The sequence below is a fragment of the Ctenopharyngodon idella genome, chromosome 13 (assembly GCF_019924925.1).
Source record: "Ctenopharyngodon idella isolate HZGC_01 chromosome 13, HZGC01, whole genome shotgun sequence".
NCBI lineage: Eukaryota > Metazoa > Chordata > Actinopteri > Cypriniformes > Xenocyprididae > Ctenopharyngodon > Ctenopharyngodon idella.
Genome location: NC_067232.1, coordinates 2,150,985 through 2,171,626, shown reverse-complemented (window position 1 = coordinate 2,171,626; position 20,642 = coordinate 2,150,985). Strand labels below are relative to the sequence as shown.

Genomic DNA, 20,642 nt, shown 5'->3' with positions numbered 1-20,642 from the left:
TGAGGCTTGTAAATTGCAAGCAAAAATACAAAGCTAAATGCAAATAATAAAATGCCATTTAGTTGTTCATACGTAGTTAGGATAGCAAAATAACTTTTTGAAGCAATTTTAATTATTTAAGAAAAAAACATTTACATATATTTTGTTATACGAACTGTATTTTTGGTGTGAATTTATTTTTCACTTAGTAGAAGCTAGTCAAGTTAAGCATATTCCAGCATTGAAAAATTAAAAACCATGAGCACAGTGATGCAAGATATTGAAAATATGAGCCAGACTATTTGCAAGGTGGATAAACATGGTTTGCGTCAAACACTGTATTTTGTGAGGTGAATTATTGGCTGCAGAGACCATAAAAATATCAAAATTCTATTTTGTATGCTAGACAACTTGGCAACTTAATCAATGAATAATCTGGGCCTGAACCAAAACCAGTTGGAGAAAGTTACTTTTAAAAGTAATGCATTACAATATTGCGTTACTCTGTAAAAAAAAGGAACTATTGTTACTTAGGCTACATTCACATTGTCAGTCCAACTCTGATAATTTGTGTATCTGATTGGAATCTGATCTAAAATTATTGACGTCCACATTGTGTGTCGCAACTCTTCAGATCCGATTTGTGTGTCCATGCTGCTCTTTCGTTTTCAGGGATATCTGCATTGCCATAGAAATCAATGACGTTGAGTTGGTAGGCATACGCCAAAAACAACAACAACCGCAGCATGGAGGGGTTTGCAACTTTTCAATACAGATGTTGTCTTATTTACAACATGATATTGTGAGTCCACCGTGCGCTGGACTACTGCGTTATGAATGGCTATGTGGTAGGGGAGAGCAGGGACGAAAGTACCATTTTTCACAAAAATGTCATTTTAAAAGATAATGTTTTAGACAGCAATATATTTTTGCTGTGGTCAATAACTCACAGGTGTGGTCTATCAATACCAGGCGGTATTTTGTACAAATGTAGAACGGCTTCAGTATAATTTCACTTTGAACATAAATTGCACATTGTTACTTTCGACCCCATCAGGTGGGACGAAAGTAACACACACAGGTGGGTCAAAAGTAACACAACAATACAAGCTAGATTTTTTTTGTGTTAGTCTTGTTTTTATTAAATATACCTGACTATCACCTTGTTAATAAGTAACTGCAAACATATTTTGTCCTTTATCTTTGGAAAAAAAATTATTAAATTACATTTTTATTTTAAATTGAGAATTTCAGTTTCATCAAATGTTTCAAAAGTAACCCGACAGTACAAACTTGAATTGTTTAGAATATTTTTTGGAGGGCAATGTCAATTTATTTTATAAAACATTTTTTCAACAGTTTGAACAATATGAAAATTAAATTAAATTAGCATAATATGAATTCTCAACATAATGTAGCAGTAGTCTTGTTTCCAATCCAGCTGTTTTTATGCATAAATTCAAAATATGCATAAAAACATCTAAATAGAAACACTGCAAATACATAGGTGGGTGTGGAAAAGCTAAGGTATGGCTAAAAACTAAATGTGACTATGGTAAATGTAAACAGATTGAGTGAATAAATGGTGACATACAGAAATCAGCAACAGATATGTCCAGAAACTCCCTCTCATAAACATCTGGCTGAATCAGACCTCTGTCTGTCTTTCTGATCCTCACTCTTGGCATATTCTGCTAGTACAATACAACATGAACATGTTTTAATAAATGCTGCAACGCAGAGAAAGCCACCACATTAGCAGTGGGACAAAATAAACTCTTGTTGCCACTGCAGCGGGACAAAAGTAACAAGTGTTACTTCCGTCCTGACAGGAACATCTGACATTTAAACCCGATTTACTTTCATACTGAAAAATACTGACAAGTCAAACTTCAGGATGTGTTCAGGATCATTATTGTGACACATGAAATGAGAAACACAACTTGTAATTAGAAAAAAAATGACCGCTTCAGCAATTTATTTACCATACTCAAACTGTTTTCCGGACCTAACCGCGGGAAACGATGACGAAATCACATGATATTTGGCAGCTCCATCAAGGGTTGCGTGCTAAACGTGCTGTCATTACTTGAAATGCAAATGTAGTCAGAGCTCTGAAAAAATCGCTTTGTTACTTTCGTCCCGGTTCTCCCCTATGGTATGCGTGGCTTTATTCTATGCAGTCGTCTCTGCTGGTTTCAAAACATGTCTCTATTATATTGTTATTTCCGGCACTTTGAAACTACAAAACCTTGTTTCTGTAGTGACTTTCAGCATGTTTCCTACAGTATAACAACGTTTGACATTTACGTTACGTGGCGTGAGAAAGTCACATAAACCACACAAAATCCAATCAGAGTGGTCAGACTGAAACAGATTTCCAGAAATGCAATTTGAGTAGGATTTAAAACCACAAATGAACGTAGCTCGAAATGGATTTCATGCGATTTTTGGCCATTCAGACTTCCTAAATGTGATCAGATTTTAATCAGATATGCACAAAAATCGGATTTGGACTGACAGTCTGAATGTAGCCCTAGTTACTTTTTATGGACAGTAATGCATTACGTTACTTTTGTGTTACTTTTTCTCATCTGGGCTTATTTGTTTTTAAATGAATTAAGTAAAAGTTTTATTTTTGGCAAATGTAAAGGCCTTTTCACACAATAAGTGAAATGAATAAACCTCAAGCTAAAGGGAATGCAAATTCACACCTGTACAGTAGAGGGTGCTGCTCAAACAAACCTTTCAGCTGCCAGGATTGCAGAAGAATTTTTCAGGTAACAGTGGCTCGTTATGCTATACTTGATATTGCAAACTGGTATTTCTTAATTCTTACCATATTATTTTAATGTATTGTCTTAATTTTAAACATGTTGGTTTGTAGCACAAACAGTTTTACAGTGTACTGCACTTTGATATTCTTAATCGGAAGTCTTGCACATTCACAGAAAACACCTTACTTCTGCGTTGAAAAACAATGTATATAGCATGCAGGAGAAGAAAGTTTGGGACTGCATCCGTAATCACAAACTTCCCTACTATATCGTAGGCGAAAAACATGTGACAAAAGAAGTATGTTCGAATTCACAGAGTATGTAAAAGTACCTGGATGATGTACTACTTCCTGTGAGATTCTTATGTGTGCATACAATGGACACTTTACTATCCCATGAGGCCACGGGAGAGGAACTGTGAATGGCGGTGAAGCGACGCAACTGGTGCTGTAGGTCATGTGATGGCAACATGGTGAATGTAGTACGTCCAGATTATATTCATACAGAACATACTTTTTTTTAGTAGTTGTGAAGTAATTACTTACTAAAAATACGTACCTACTCAAGAGTATCCGATTTTGGACGCAGCTCAACACTTCAGCAATAAAAACAAAAACAAACAAAAAAATGTGATGTTTATCTAAAGTCATTTTGCTTATTGGTATGGTTGAATTGGATCATCAAAGGTCATGCAGCAAAGACATCTGGAGCACTTACTCCCAATTTCTCTCAACATAGAGACAGGAGAGGCGTTAGGGCTGTGTATTGCCAAGAATCTGGTGATATGAATCACAATACAGGGGTTACGATACGATATATTGTGATATATTGCGATACTGTAAGAAAGGCGATACATTGCGATATTTCTTGTTTTTTAGAAAGAGGATCTAATTTTAGAAAAAACTGTCATAAAGAACACCATATGCATAAAACCTGACAAAAAAAAAAACTTTATTTTGTTTAATCAAGACAGTATTGTTTGCATTTATATCACAAATCACTATTTTGTGCAATCTAAGTAAAGGGAAAATAGCCTAGTAAAGTGACTGCAGGATTATTCAGGTGTGCATGTTTTAAAGGTTCACAGAATAGCAGTTTTTAATTTCTAAAGTATTTAACAACAGAAAGTGCATAGTCCATTCCATGACTGCATGACTTTTTCATATTTAATACTGTAAAGCTGCTTGCTTTAAAGCAGTCTTATTGTATAAAGTGCTATTTAAATAAACGTGCCTTCACTGAAGTGCTGAACAGAGCTGGTGCAAACACATGCACATCGCTATGATCAGATGCTTTCTTTCTGCTGTCATTTTTGTTGTGTGTTTATTTTGTTATTGAGAGGACAGCGTGCAGTACATATTCTATAGAAACGCCTCTCAGCAGCGTGGATGGCGTCGGGATGTTAAGTGAGCTCTCAGAATCAATGCGTTTCCCGAGTAGTGGATTTTAACAAGGCCTATTTCGCAAGCAACATGACTCTTGTCGATCTCCTTGTGGTTTCTTTATAGCTGAAACCAAAATGAGTCCACATGAGCTCTGTACACCGCGGCGGGAGCCAGAATAATTCTATCGTCTTGTGAGCTGGGTTTGCTAATGCTAACGCCAGTGATGCACGCGCCTTGTGCTTCTCCGCGTCAATTTACGTTCTGAGATAACACTGACATATAGCGACTAGCGGTTGGGATTAAACCGAACACAAAGCCACGAATCTAGTAAATAAGTAAGTAAATAAATAAAACAATAAATATCGATACAGTGTCGCCAAACTTAATATCGCGACATTGACGTGCATTGATATTTTCTTACACCCCTAATAATTAATAATAAATGATAATAAATGGGAAATCTTGTGTGACTTATTTGAAAAAGTAACTCCGATATTTTGTTGTTAATTTAAAAGTAATGCGTAACTTTACTTGAAAAAGTAATCCGATTACATAACTCGGATTACTTGTAATATGTTACCCCCCAACACTGTTGAGAACCGATTTCAGACTCGCAAATTTATCAATATACAAGTTATTAAAGGGTTAGTTCACCCAAAAATTAAAATAATGTCATGTATTACTCACCCTCATGTCGTTCTACACCCATAAGACCTTCGTTCATCTTCGGAACACAAATTAAAATATTTTTGATTAAATCCGATGGCTCAGCGAGGCCTGCATAGACAGCAATGGTACTTCCTCTCTCAAGATCCATAAAGGTACTAAAAACATATTTAAATCAGTTCATGTGAGTTCAGTTCTATCTTAATATTATAAAGCGACGAGAATATTTTTTGTGCGGCAAAAAACAACAAAAAAACCCACTTTTTAACAATATCTAGTGATGACCGATTTCAAAACTGCTTCAGAGTGTTATGAATCTTTTGAGTCAAATCAGTGATTCAGATCGCGTATCAAACCGCTGAAAATCACATGACTTTGGCGCTGTACGAACCACTTATTTGATTCGTAAAGCTCCGAAGCTTCAAGAAGCGGTGTTATGAAATCGGCCATCACTAGATATTGTTAAAAAGTCGTTATTTTGTTTTTTTTTGGCGCACAAAAAATATTCTCATCGCTTTATAATATTAAGGTAGAACCACTGTACTCGCATGAACTGATTTAAATATGTTTTTAGTACCTTTATGGATCTTGAGAGAGGAAGTACCATTGCTGTCTATGCAGGCCTGATCGGATTTCAGCAAAAATATCTTAATTTGAGAACCATAGTGTTCACGTGACCCATTTGGGCCATACTACGTATGTTTTTATTTTTGTTTTTGAATTTTTCCTTGTCTCTCAAAAAAGTTTTTATTTTTATATATAAAATACGGTGTGTCCACTATGTGCCAGTATGTGTGTGTGTTTGAGATCTGACCAGATTTATGACTTCTGTCGACTCTCCTGCTGAGAACTGTTAAGATATTCCCATAGAATGCATAATGAACTCCTTATTTTATTTATAGAGCCGAGGCGGCAAGAATGCACAGAGGGCCAGAAATAGAAAATGTGTGTGTATATATTAATTTGGACGTTGATGATTTATTTGTATAGAATATATCAGCATCATATTTCATTCTGCTTATCAGAATATCACCCACTACAGTGCTATATGTGGATCTGTGCAATAGATTAACCTATAGTTAACTTGCCGAATATGCAACATAGGCATATATACTGTAAGTGTATGTTTTTGTATGCTTATTTTTGTGCATGACCCTGATATGTCATAGCAATGAAGCTGCTGTTCTTGACAATAAAAAAACTATCACAACATTCATCGCACATAATGTTTAGCTTATATTAAATATTATGTATGTGTGATTTACTGTTTGTCACCTCTTATATATTGCCACTATTGGTGTTTCTTCATTCTTGATCTGAACATCTTGCAGCATGAATAATGAAAGTGTGTAACAGCTCACAGTTTGAGCAATTATCACTGCTGTACCTCTCCTTTCCAGTAGGGGCCAGTGTGTTGATTGAGATTGCGCTGCAGTTGTGCGTGTTTCTTCCCAGCACAAGGTCACAGACTGTTCGCACGGCCCGTCTCTCACTCTCTCCGCGCTGTCATTGGCTAGGCAGGTTCTGGTTCACCTAATCCCCACTGGATCTGCTGTACCCAGAGAATGAAAAGAGATGGATTAGACAACATGAAGCAGGTGATGTTACAAAGCTTTTTGAGCTAGAAAAAAAAGGAATACGAGAAATCTCCCACAGTATATTATTGAGCTCCACCCACTCCTCGCTGTCCCCTGGGATAATTACTGTAGTGATTGACAGGTGGACTGACCTCTCCCGGCTCTCTGTCTCCATTTGTCATTCTTTCTGATGTTGACAAATGACTCTTCCATCTCCTGTTACCTCATGACAGCTGTCAGGATCCCCGTGTGGGCTTTTACCTCATTTGCTCCGCATTGAGTTTACATGTAGCTACACCTGCTTACTTGGGTTTCGTAGAAAAGTGACGGACAATAATTTTGGTCTTGTCAGTAATGAAATTTGGATTGTGATGATTTCTTAAACAGGCACGGTAACACATATAACATGCTAGGAACATAATAATCACTGCAATAATGACCGAAGCATAGACTCTTCAGCATTTGCCTATTTAAATAAAAGTCCCTTTCAAGGAAAGTCTGTTCACGGCGGCCATATTTCTATTTCGGGCATTCAAGACCAATCCTATCTATTTGAATGGGGGAATCCTGAAATCTCAAAAACTGCTTGGCGAACTCACAAATAAATAATATATTTCAAATCAGCGACGAAAACGGACATGAACTGTCCCATAAATGTTGTTTCTTATGCTCAACTCGCGTTTGAAAAGCTTATTTTTCAGGCTGGACGAGCCAATACGCATGTGCGGTCCTAAAGGATTAGTCCACTTTTAAATGAAAATTTCCTGATAATTTACTCACCCCCATGTCATCTAAGATGTCCATGTCCTTCTTTCTTTAGTCGAAAAGAAATTAAGGTTTTTGAAGAAAACATTCCAGGATTTTTCTCCATATAGTGGACTTCAATGGCCTCCAAACGGTTGAAGGTAAAAATGTCAGTTTCAGTGCAGCTTCAAAGGGCTTTAAACTATACCAGACGAGGAATAAGGGTCTTATCTAGCGAAACGATCAGTCATTTTCTAAAAAATTTGTAAATGTATGCGCTTTATATAAACAAATGATCGCCTTCAAGTGGTTCTGCCAAAACCGCACTTCCGTATTCTTCAAATAGCTTATGCTGTATTTCCTACGCCTTCCCTAAGTTGCGTCGTTCCGTAAGTTGAATATATTTTTTATAATAAATAAATAAATAAATATTGAATAAAATGTTTTAATTGCTTTCTTATTTATTTATTTATTTATTTATTTATTTTATTCATCATGGTCTGTGCCCACAGTTCCTGGGATGTCATTAGAATTCCTTCAGAGTTTCCTGTGCCGTTTGCTGCATGAGTCTGACCTCAGCAAACACCAGCGTCAGGCAGCGATCACACAGCTGTGTTTAAAGGTACAGTCACAGACTTTATTTCCAGCACTAGTCAATTTGCATGTCTTTGACCCACAGCATTATTTTCTGTTTGAGTGTGGAAAAAGAATGGGCTGAGGTACGAACCACTGAAATGAGTTAGGAAAGGTCACTGAATTACAATGACGTGTGCGTATGAGAGTGAGCGTGTAGTTTGAGGCCGTGTCTGTTAGCTGGGGTTGTTATTGGCATATATATAGGCGTGCAGCGCACGCTTTGAGGCCACAAGTCTTGCTGTTTTAAAGGTGAACTTGATTTCTCTCCCGCTGGGTCTAAATAAAAGAGGGGAACACAGAAAGAGAGAGAGAGAGAGAGAGAGAGAGAGAGAGAGAAGAGGGAAAGAGATGAATCTCCCCCTCTCTCACTCAGTCACCCTAAATCCTAGTAATTTGGCAAAACATTGCAAAGTTTTGTCTGTCAGTATCTAGTCTGGTACACATTGCATCCTAATCTATGGGCAAAAACCCTCTAAATACAAAGCAAAAGACTGTGGACATGTAACATGTTTACAGCTTTGCTTTTATGTGCCATTTATCTGAAATCATTTGCCACAATAGCAGAAAATATATAGACTTTAGAATTTGTTTGATCAACAATAAATATTTTCTATAATTTATTTTGTGATACTCAGAATTAAATTTTTTTTAATTTATTCTCTATTTAATTCACAGTAAAATATTTAGATATTCATGTATTCTAATATATCTAAAATGATTATATTGCAAGAATATATAATGTATATAATTAGAAATAATTCATTATTAACTGTAATTAATATATATATATATATCATTTTTACACATTTTTAATTATATATTGTATACTCCTCAATGACTATATATATATATATATATATATATATATATATAAAATTCACAGTAAAATATTTAAATATTCTAATGTATATATTTATATATTAATTATTAATAATCTTTTATTATACCTGAATATTTAAATACTTTTACTGTGAATTTTATTTATGTATATATATATATATATATATATATATATATATATATATATATATATATATATAAATTCACAGTAAAATTATTTAAATATCCATGTATTTTAATGTATCTAAATGATTATTAATAATTTATAATATATAATTATATTTTATATGAATAATTAATATATAATTATATTAGTGAAGATTTATAATTATAAGTATGTTTAGATTTATTCATATATGTAATATTTTTTATGTCGCACAGGATTAAATGTATTTAATATGTGTATTCAATTGTAAGAATTTATAGTAGAAATATTGTAAAATCCATTTTTTTTAAGTAGTTCTTTTTAAGATTTGATATAAACTGTTAACAATGTGACTAACTTTTTAATGACTTTGTTTCCAGACAGACTTATAAAATCCCTGTGTGTCTCTAGTTGCCAATGAGAACTGGTTATTTCAGCTAAGTTTTGTGTGCAGTATGTGCATCGGATGGTCAGTGAATATACTGTATGTAACAGTTTGTGGTTGTTGACATATGAGCTTAAAGGGTTAGTTCACCCAAAAATGTGATATGTAAATAATGTCATTAATTACTCACCCTCATGTCGTTTCACACCCGTAAGGCCTTCGTTAATCTTCGGAACACAAATTAAGATATTTTGATTAAATCCAATGGCTCAGTGAGGCCTCCATTCACAGCAATGACACTTCCTCTCTCAAGATCCATAAAGGTACTAAAAACATATTTAAAACAGTTCATGTGAGTGCAGTGGTTCTACCCTGAGCCATCGGATTTAATCAAAAATATCTCAATTTGTGTTCCGAAGATGAATGAAGGCCTTACGGGTGTGGAACGGCATGAGGGTGAGTAATTAATGACATTATTTTCATTTTTGGGTGAACTAACCCTTTAAAACTACCCTAAAGCAGCTCTGCGGTGGTTCTGGAGTTTGATTCTGTCCTAAAGTTTCATCTATCATCATATGGCACAATCATAGACAGAGTGTGAGTTGTGAGGATTTGTTGTCTAGAATTTTTTGGAGTGTGACGGTGCTGTCGGTACGAGCGTGACAGACTTCTGATCCCTGTGGGTCTGATCCAGCACTGCTGATGATCGCCACTCTGACCGACTGGAAATTGGACACATCAATCCTGCACAAACGCATGAGTGTTTCTGTCTTTGACTCTGGTCCATCTGATATACAGCTTCCTGAAGAGATCATTTGATCTCCAAATGAAAAATCCCATTCAAAATTGATTTAGTGAGAACATTGCCTTGAGTTTATGATGGTAAACACTTCTACAACATACGTCAGTGTGATTTCAATTTGAACATTTTTATCAAGTTCCTAAAATATTCATTTTTATATTTGATTGCATTATATGGTGATAATATAGAAAATTATGTTTCTAATAGGTGAGATCATGGAAACGATGGTGAATTACCATAGCGAGTCAATTTATTAATGTTAGTTAAATACCCAATGGTCTAATTTTTATATTTGTGGCTGATCAATATGAGTTAGTTTAGTTTAGTTCTTGCCTACTAACTACTGTTGAAAAGTTTGAAGTCAATAAGATGTTAGATGTAAGAATATATGATATTATTTAAATAATAATTCATATTTAATTATAATAACTATTAAATTAAATAACAATAATTACTATTAATTAATTATATTTAAATAATATTTGAATGCATTTATTCGATCAAAACTGGCATTAAAGACATTTATAATGTTAAATCAAATGATTTCTATTTTAAATAAATGGATGTTCATCAAATAATCCTGACAAAAACATATCACGGTTTCCACAAAAATATTAAGCAGCACAACTGTTTTCAACAATGGAATAATAATAATAAAAAAATGTTTCTTGAGCAGTAAATCAACATACATTTATAATAATGAGACTGAAAATTCAACTTTGCCATCAAAGTAATAAATGACATATATTCAGATAGGAAACAGCTATTCTAAATTGTAATAATAATTCACAATATTACTGTTTTTACTGTATTTTTGATCAAATAATTTCTGGCTTGGTGAGCATAAGAGGCTTATTAAAAAATCTTACTGACCCTAAACCTTTGAATGGTAGTTTGTTTAATCTCTAATAAGCACATTGTGTTTTTGAATTTAATCAAATGTTGTAATGAGATTTATCTCAGCATTTGTTTTGGTCTGTCATGACCTCTCACCTCGATCTTTGACCTCAGGATGACCCCTCTGTTTGGTCCAAAGTAACTCAAGATTCACTCACAACCCTCAGCTTTCCTCTTTATCAAAGATTGTTAAAGTAAAAATTGCTGCTTGATCACAGTCAGCACTTTCCACAGTTCAGTCTTCTGTCATGTACCTGCAGACTGATTGGAAAGGCTTTGAATATTTCTCTCTCAGCATGATGAAATTACCAGGGATGGAGGACGCAGTGTTAATGTTCCCTTCCGTGCGATATTCTTTTTTGATGTGCGTTCTGCGTTTTGTCGAGGCAGGTCTCTGCTGCAGATACGCTTCATTCCAAATTGTTTTCCAGTGTCTGTTCTTAAATGTGGCAAGGCGGCCTCCTACAGCTGCTGTTTCTTGCTTTAGTGTTTAAGTGTGAGGGCTGAGATTGCTCCCTAATTCCTTTCACTCTCAAGCTTTATTTGAATGTCTGCTATAAAGGCTTTATTGATTTCTTTATTTTCCTTTCACACATTTTGCCTTTGTTGCACTTTGTGGTAGTGGTTTTTCCTCCACACATCCCCAGTCATATCTTCTCTCTCTTGCTCTGTCAATCCTTCTGCCTATTTACAAGTATATTGGATGAACTCGGTAGTTTTTGTGCTTTATCAAATCCATCTGCTCGAAAAGTACTCTGAGTCAGCGATATACGAGACTGTAAGTGTGTTCTTATTTATAAAGGTTTGTGCGGAGGTGTATAAGTTGTGTGTGTGTGAGAGAGAGAGAGAGGAAACAACAAATTGATGGAAAGAAAGAACAGTTTGAACTTATTACAGCCCCAGTGTCTGAAACACAAACTCTTTACTGTTTTAAATGCCCTGAAGCACATTATGTTCATTGTTTTCTTTCACACGCTCTCTAAAATCTCTCTCTCTCTGTCTCTAATTCCATGTTTTCTAATAATATTACCAAGGGACAGCATGTATATTGAAAATAGCTGAGGGCCTAACACAGACCCTTGCAGCACTCCATAATTTACTGACGTTAACTTGGATAATTCCCCTTTTAAATAAACAAAATTATAAGGGTCTGAAAGGTACAATCTAAACCCCCTTAATGCCTGTCCCTGAATACCAGTGTAATTTTGTAGTCTATCTAAGAGTATGATCTATAGTATTGAACGCAGCGCTAAGATCAAGCAAAACTAGCACTGAGATGCAGCCTTGGTCTCAAGCTTGAAGTCACTCACTTGTAATTTTAACGTGTGCAGTTTCTGTGCAATGGTGGGGCCTGAATCTTGACTGAAATTTTTCATAGGTATTTTTATTTTTTTGCAGGAAGGAGCACAATTGAGTGGACACAACTTATATATATATATATATATATATATATATATATATATAGTTGCAAGAAAAAGTATGTGAACCACTTGCAGAAAATGTTAATAATTTTAACAAAATAAGGGAGGTAATACAAAATACATGTTATTTTTTATTTAGTACTATCCTGAGTAAGATATTTTACATAAAAGATGTTTACATATAATCCACAAGACAAAAAAATAGCTAAATTTATTAAAATAACCCCATTCAAAAGTATGTGAACCATTGATTCCTAATACTGTGTGTGGTTACCTGGATGATCTACGACTGTTTGTTTGTTGTGTGATGGTTGTTCATGAGTCCCTTGTTTGTCCTGAGCAGTTAAACTGAGCTCTGTTCTTCAGAAAAATCCTCCTGGTCCTGCAGATTCTTCAGTTTTCCAGCATTTTTTGCATATTTGAACCCTTTACAGCAGTGACTGAATGATTTTGAGATCCGTCTTTTCACACTGAGGACAACTGAGGGACTCAAACACAACTTTTAAAAAAGGTTCAAACATTCACTGATGCTTCAGAAAAAAAACATGATGCATTAATAGATGGGGGTGAAAACATTTGGAATTTGAAGATCAAAGTAAATTGTATTTAATTTGTCTTCTGGGAAACATGCAAGTATTTTCTGTTGCTTCTGAAGGGCAGTACTAAATGAAAAAAATGATATTCAAGCGAAATAAGAAAAATTTGGACCTCTTCATCCTGTTCAAAAGTTTTCACCCCCCGACTCTTAATGCATCATGTTTCCTTCTGAAGCATCAGTGAATGTTTGAACCTTTTTTAATAGTTGTGTTTGAGTCCATCAGTTGTCCTCAGTGTGAAAAGATGGATCTCAAAATCATTCAGTCACTGCTGTAAAGGGTTCAAATATGCAAAAGATGCTGGAAAACTGAAGAATTTTTGGGACCTGGAGATTTTTTCTGAAGAACAGAGCTCAGTTTAACTGCTCAGGACAAACAAGGGACTCATGAACAACCATCACAAAACAAAAAAACAGTCGTAGATCATCCAGATAACCACACACAGTATTAAGAATCAGTGGTTCACATACTTATGAATGGGGTTATTTTAATAAATTCAGCTATTTTTTTTTGTCTTATGGATTATATGTAAACATCTTTTATGTAACATATCTTACTCAGGACAGTACTAAATAAAAAAATAACATGCATTTTGTATGATCTCTCTGTTTTGTTAAAATTTTGCACATTTTCACAGATTCTGCAAGTGGTTCACATACTTTTTCTTGCAACTGTATATATATATATATACACACACACACACACACACACATTTATATATATATATATATATATATATATATATATATATATATATATATATATATATGTATATAATTAGAATTAATTGATAATATATAACATGTATATATGGGCTATATAAAAGTATATATCTAATATCATATGTATGTAATATTTAAAAAATATTTCTATTTTATTTATTATAATAATACTTTCATTTCTGTCTTTATGATTATGTCATAAAAACTAATGGTGGTCTTCCTTAATGTGAAATTGTTTGTGCCATTATATGAATCATGCTGCTCCAGTGAGTGTTTCTGTAATGTTCTCTGCGACAGGAAGTGCTCATAGAGCTGAAAATCTTTTTGGAACAGCACTTTCAAATCGAGAAGCAAAGGAATAAAATCAGATCAAACGAGAGAGGATGTGAAGATAGAAAACATTGGGGAAAAATACCAAAATTACGTATGTGCCTTTACGTACTGTATAAAGAAACATGTACCTACCCACAATGTACTGGGATTATTTATGTAATACTTACAGTACAAAAGAAAGGACATTTTCATCATACTGTTTAAGTACATTTCCACAAATAACCTCTGAATCAGAAGCATAACAACCCAGATTTGATTAGAAGAAAAAAAACACTGCAAAACCCATAGAAACATGGGAATTCACACCTTCCTTTTGCTTTATTTTTACTCCTACACAGCTTTATATTAACGCACCCTACGGAGTGATCATATGTTCCCTACCATGGGGTTTCAAGAGGGACTGAGAGAGTGAGAGACAGGAGAAAAAAAAAGTTTTTTTTTTTCCCAGAAATGATGTATTTTGTTTATAACAGTTTTTCTTTATATATAACTGATTAATTGTTTATAATAAGGCCAGAAACTTATAATAAAGGAATATTCTGGCTGCAAATTAAGCTCAATGTGGGGTAACGCAGTGCTGTTTTATCATATTAGACACATTTGTATGTTGAAATTTGTTATAATGCTACCTTGTGCGTTCGCTTGGCGGCTACTATGAGACACTGCAGTAAGCTAGATCGATATTATTCATGGTAAAACATGGTACTCACAGTAAATCAAGAAAATGTGATTTAAAGAATAAGACATACTGTGTTGAGCTATATAACATGATTAGTTTTCGATTGATGAATGTATCCAAACAGCTGCTCACCTGACTAAAAACTCATATATTAAATATATTAAAGTGTCTTTGGTGTTTCCATGGTTTCTACAAAATAAAAAATCGGAAATCGAGGGTAACGCAGGTATGTCATTGATAGGCGACGCACGGACACAGTCCGTGTCCTGGTTAAAATTGCTTATTTCTCTGGATTTAAACATTCTTGGAAACATTTGGGATAATGTAAGTCCACAAGTCAACAAAATATATAACTGACTAGTGGTTTTTGGATATTTTAATCCAAAAATCTTACACATTGTGCCTTTAAGCTAAATAATGGTCCGTTCGCCGCGGGGCCCCCTCAAGCCCGGTGTGGTCCCACCTGTTGCACCGCTGGCTCTGTATAGACTTTGCCACGTCAGTGCATCAATGTTTGTGCGTCAATATTTGTGCTTTGGGTGCAAAATATAGGAAGATATAGGTTACTCAATATTTGTCATTAGTGTCGTCATTACGCAATGACATAAACTAATCTTTTTTTTGAACTGGTTCATTGAAACAGTCAGAAAGAAACTGTTCGTGGAAATGAATCGGACTTCCAAACACTATTATCGAGTGAAAGGCGAATTAATGATTAGCTCTGTAGTACTGAAAAAGGCTCTTGAGGAGTTGATTCCCCTTGATGGAATCGATTTAAACCTTTGGAATCGACTCTCGATTTTAAAGGCCTCGGAATCGAGGATTCTATTTTTTTTTTTGCAATCAATTCCTAGCCCTAATATAACCACAAGATGTAAATAATATGTGTTAATTTGATTTTGGTGTGAAAAAAAAAATTGCTTACCTTTTTTGTGCTTGTATAAAATAAGCTTGGATTCTCCAAAGTTGCCACCAATTTTTTTTTTTTTTTTTTTTTTTTAAGAAAACAAGGGTCAAAATTATTTTAAACTTAGCAAATGCTCTTGATTGATTTAAACTTGCACTGAACATACTGTAAAACATAACTTTGATTTTAATTTCTCAAATAAAATCCATGAAATTCTCTTATGTTAACACACACACATGCTTAAAGTATCCTTGTGGAATTTTAAAAAACACTCAGATTTAATCAAAGCTGAAGTAATAAAGCGAATCCTTTGATGTTAGGAGGTGGTTGGAGAGAGAGGTGAAGTTTCGAGCCGCTGGGCTTCCACTCTTTCCTCTCGTTCTCAGTTCTCTCTCTCTTACTCTGATTATATAATGCTGACGTTTTTGCCAAACCCCATGCTATCATTTTTTAATGTGTCTCTCTGAGGTTAATCCATAACACGGCCCCGCTGAAACTTCACACCACACTCTGACATGTCTCTAAATTTACCACGGAAAGGCCAGACAGTCCAAAATGCATATTACATCTATAGAAATGAGAGAGCGAGCTTCAGTGCATGAAAAAGACATTTAGTGTTGATGTTTGTGAATACCTTCAGTCGTTTACTCCAGAGCATTGACTACCTTATTAAAATGACTTCATGTTGAGGCTGCAGTGTGTGTTTCACTACAACAAGAGGCAGCAAACTTAATTGAAAATGTAGCTTGATTTTTTCATAGTTTGAAGAAAATATGCGGGAACCTTGCTTGTGTAAAAAGTGTCTGTGATATTCTAGTCTGTAGATATGACTAGGTTTGCTATGGGCTAAGTCCAAACACTTGCAGTAGTAAATATTTTCCATAATGTGAATAATACTGACATGCATTTGGTTGATGAGCTAAATGAAGTAAGATATCTAATAATAATAATTTATTCATTTATAATTTATAATTTATTAGGTACACCTGTTCAACTTGTTAACACAAATATCTAATCAGCCAATCACATGGCAGCAACTCAATGCATTTAGGCATGTAGACATGGTCAAGACAAACTGAGCATCAGAATGGAGAAGAAAGCTGATTTAAAGTAAGTGACTTTGAACGTGGCATGGTTGTTGGTGCCATACGGGCTGGTCTGAGTGTTTCAGAAACTGCTGATCTAGATGATGAATAGATGATTAGAAAAAAAAAAATGTTACTTGATCTGATGAGTCTCAGTTTCTGCTGCAACATTCAGCTGAGCATCTTTTAAACACCACAGCCTACCTGAGTATTGTTGCTGACCATGTCCATCCCTTTATGACCACAGTGGACGATCTTCTGATGGCTACTTCCAGCAGGATAAGCCGCCATGTCACAAAGCTTAAATCATCTCAAACTGGTTTCTTGAACATTGTATTTTGTACAATGAGTTGACTGTACTCAAATGGCCTCCACAGTCACCAGATCTCAATCCAATAGAGCACCAATAGGTCATGGATGTGCAGCAAATGTGTGATGCTATCATGTCAATATGGACCAAAATCTCTGAGGAATGTTTCCAGCACTTTGTTGAATCTATGCCATGAAGAATGAAGGCAGTTCTAAAGGCAAAAGGAGGTCAAATCCAGTACTAAGGTGTACCTAATAAAGTGGCTGGTAAGTGTGTGTACATACATACAGTATATCTGTATGGCAATTTCGCCATTTCGTACAAATTCTTACTTTCATCATCTCATGAATTTTTCCAATCTTGGCATCTTGAACTAATTCTTTAGATCTCGTCAACTCACACAAATTCAAGAATCTCAAGAACTTTAAAGATTTTTCCATCTTATATGAATTCTTTCAATCTCGTACAATTTAATACAATATTGCCATCTTGTAGAAATTCTTACGATTTCACCATTTTATATGAATGCTTGCTTTCGCCATCTCTTACAAATTTTTACGATTTCACCATTTTGTACAAATTCTTACACATTCACCATCTCATATAACTTTTTTTTTTTCAGATCACGCCATCTTGTACAAATTCTTTAGATCTAGTCATCTGATACAAATTCTAACTTTTTTTCTATCTCATACGAATTAAGATTTCCCCGTCTCGTATGAATTCTTTCTATCTCGCTGTCTCGTATGACTTCTTATGATATTGTCATCTTGTAGAAATTCTTAAGAATTTACCATTTCATATGAATGTTTACACTTGCCATTTCATACAAATTTTTACGATTTCGCCATTTTGTACAAATTCTTCAAAATTTTTCTGATCTTGGCATCTTGAACTAACTCTTTAGATCTCGTCAACTTTTTTTGCTATCTCATAATTTTGAAGATTTTGCCATCTCATATGAATTCTTTCAATCTCGTACAAGTTATTACAATATTGGCAATTCTTACGATTTCACCATTTTTACAATTTCGTCATTTCGTACAAATTCTTACTCTTTCGCCATCTCTTCCACTCTTTCTGATCTCGCCTTCTTGTAGAAAAAAATCTTTAGATGTCGTCATCTCACACAAATTCTAACACTATTTTGCTATCTCATATGAAGTTTTATGATTTCCCCCTCTCGTGTAAATTATTTCGATCTCACCATCACTTACAAATCCTTAGGATATTGCCATCTTGTAGAAATTCTTACACTTTTGTCATCTCGTGTGAATTTTTTTTTAGTCGCCATTTCATACAAATTCTTTAGATCTCACCATCTCGAACGAAGTCTTACAATCTTGATCTGATTTTGTATAATATACACTGCAAAGAAGGCAGCCATTCATCATAAAACTGTGATGGCAGAGTTATATTTACAACTAACAGAAGGCTAGAAACCACAGTGTTTCTGTTTCTGAATCTTCAGAGTCTTTTGCATTCAAGTTTGGTTGCTTGGGGTCAAATCATTAAGTCAACTGAATTGAACTGCTTTAGTTACTCAGTAGCCTTTGGTATTGGTAGCCAGCTCACTATCATTGAGTGGAATTTTCTAAAATTATCTTATAAGAAGACAGCCTTTTGCCATAGGCATCTAAACACTGGGAGGGTGATTTACTTTAACACACAAAATCCCATTTGTTATCGGACTTACATTTGTAACCAACTCAGCAAAGCTGAGAGAATACCTTGCTGAGCAAGTCGAACAGCAGGCTATAAATACAATAGAAAATGACTCATCCCATCCATCCCAAAGGAAAAACGTAAACTGGAACACCCAAGTGACAAACTACCAGAGTCAGTGCCGGCGTGAATCTCAAATCTCGGCTTTCGCCCTCAGTCATCTTGTTTCCTCGCTTGCAGTTATTATCAAGGCATTAATTTGTTTTTGTTCTGAAAAATGTTTGTCATCTGCAATGTTTGGAAGTTTTCTTGTCTGGTGAAGCCCTTTCTCACCCCGCCTTCATATGCTGTCAACCAAGTGAAAATAATTAAATATATAAATAAAATATTATTTATAGTAAGTTAATGTTTAACTATTATTATTATTATCTTTAAGTTATTTCTTTATTTTTATTTTTATTGTATATAGTAATTAGTTATTGTTTAAGTATTTTACTTTAAGTTATTGCATGTAAGTCAGAAAATAAAGTAGGATAATATAAATTTACTTTTCAACACTGACATGAAGTCACATTAACTGGTGACCAGTCGTAAATTATTCACCCAAAGTCATCTATCATACCATAATTATTGCATAAAGGACAGAATATTTTGTTTTCATTTATTTTTATAATGTATTTAATGGCTGTACTTTAGACAGAATATGTTAAATAATGCAATAGTACAAATAAAATGAAACATGGTTGAAATAGATTAGGCCATTTTGGCTGAAGTGTTTCCATCTCTGTTTTCCATTTATTTATTTGACAAAACCAAATACTGCCATTTTTACCGAAATGTCCCAATTTGCTCTTTCTCTTGCAGTTCATTTGGGGGTCCTCAGCTGACTCAGCCGTTTAACCAGCTGCTGTATCAAACCACATGAGTATGATGACGTTTGTGGTTGACAGAGCATGTGAAGGCAGGGTCAGTTCCTAAGAACATTACTCATTTCTGTTCCCTGGGAATGTCATGACAGGAAAGCAATCGAGAGGATGGGGAAGAAAAGCATCGCAGCTCTTTCTCAGGTCTGGCTTTGAATACATCAGTGCAATGAGAAGTGATGAATTCATGCATTAGTCAGAAAAGTGTCCGTGTTGTCCTCGGCCGAGTTCTCATCTCTAATGGCTTATCTGACCAGGCAGCTGCCTGCTCACAACTATTTGAACAATGAACCTCCTGCAAGGGCTGCATAAATCAGTGCAGCCTCACATGAATACATGCATGCGAACGAACCTGTGAGCACCTGCAGGTTTACAGTGGAGTGCTGAGCCTGGACTTGATCAGAGGGGTTTTGAACGTGCTTGGACTGGAAATGAATGCTCCGGGCTTTGCTGACCAGCGCAGGACGCTTTTCCACGCTCTGTTAGCATGCATGCTTCTATCAGATTTATAAAAGCTTTCTCCATAAACAGAGCTCATTGTGGTAATTTCTTTCACATTTCAATCCTATCAAAACCATGTTTGCCGGGCTTTCATAAACTATTATGGATCACTAGAAGGTGCCATTATATTGAACCCAAAACGATTGACCCGGATTGGCTCTATTGAAGCGCACAGGTTCACACAGACCATTTGAAGACAAATGAAAGGCAATTGCAATGGAATCTAGATACAATTTTGTGGAAAATGGGAGAAGATACAATTTTTCTGATACTTTCCTGTTTCGCAAATTATTAAAAACGCATGGGTAAAACTTTATTTCACTGATCCACTTTAGACATTCTACTAACTATAAGTAACTGTGCAGCTACATTTCAATTACCAGTCATTATAGAGTATTAGACTGTCTGCTTAATATCTGCTAACACTTTATTTTGATGGTCCCCCAAAAGACATTATATGTATATCAACTTATTCTACTAACCTAACAGTCTACAAATATGCTAAGAAGTGTTAGTTGACATGTAGTTACAAAGTTACTTATAGTTAGTAGAATGACTAAAGTGGACTCTCAAATTAAAATGTAACCTACACTAAAAAGTGCTGGTTTAAAAACAACCCAAGTTGGATTGAAAATGGAAAAACCCAGCGATTGCATTGTTTTAACCC

General features: G+C 34.8%; 1 long non-coding RNA gene across 1 annotated transcript; it reads left to right on the top strand.

Moving 5' to 3' along the window:
- The first annotated feature begins 6,211 nt into the window (after positions 1-6,211).
- Positions 6,212-20,220, top strand: LOC127525095 (uncharacterized). Its single transcript, XR_007933250.1, has 3 exons — positions 6,212-6,405; positions 7,641-7,750; positions 19,416-20,220. It is a non-coding gene; the product is annotated as an uncharacterized LOC127525095 (long non-coding RNA).
- The last annotated feature ends 422 nt before the right edge of the window (positions 20,221-20,642 follow it).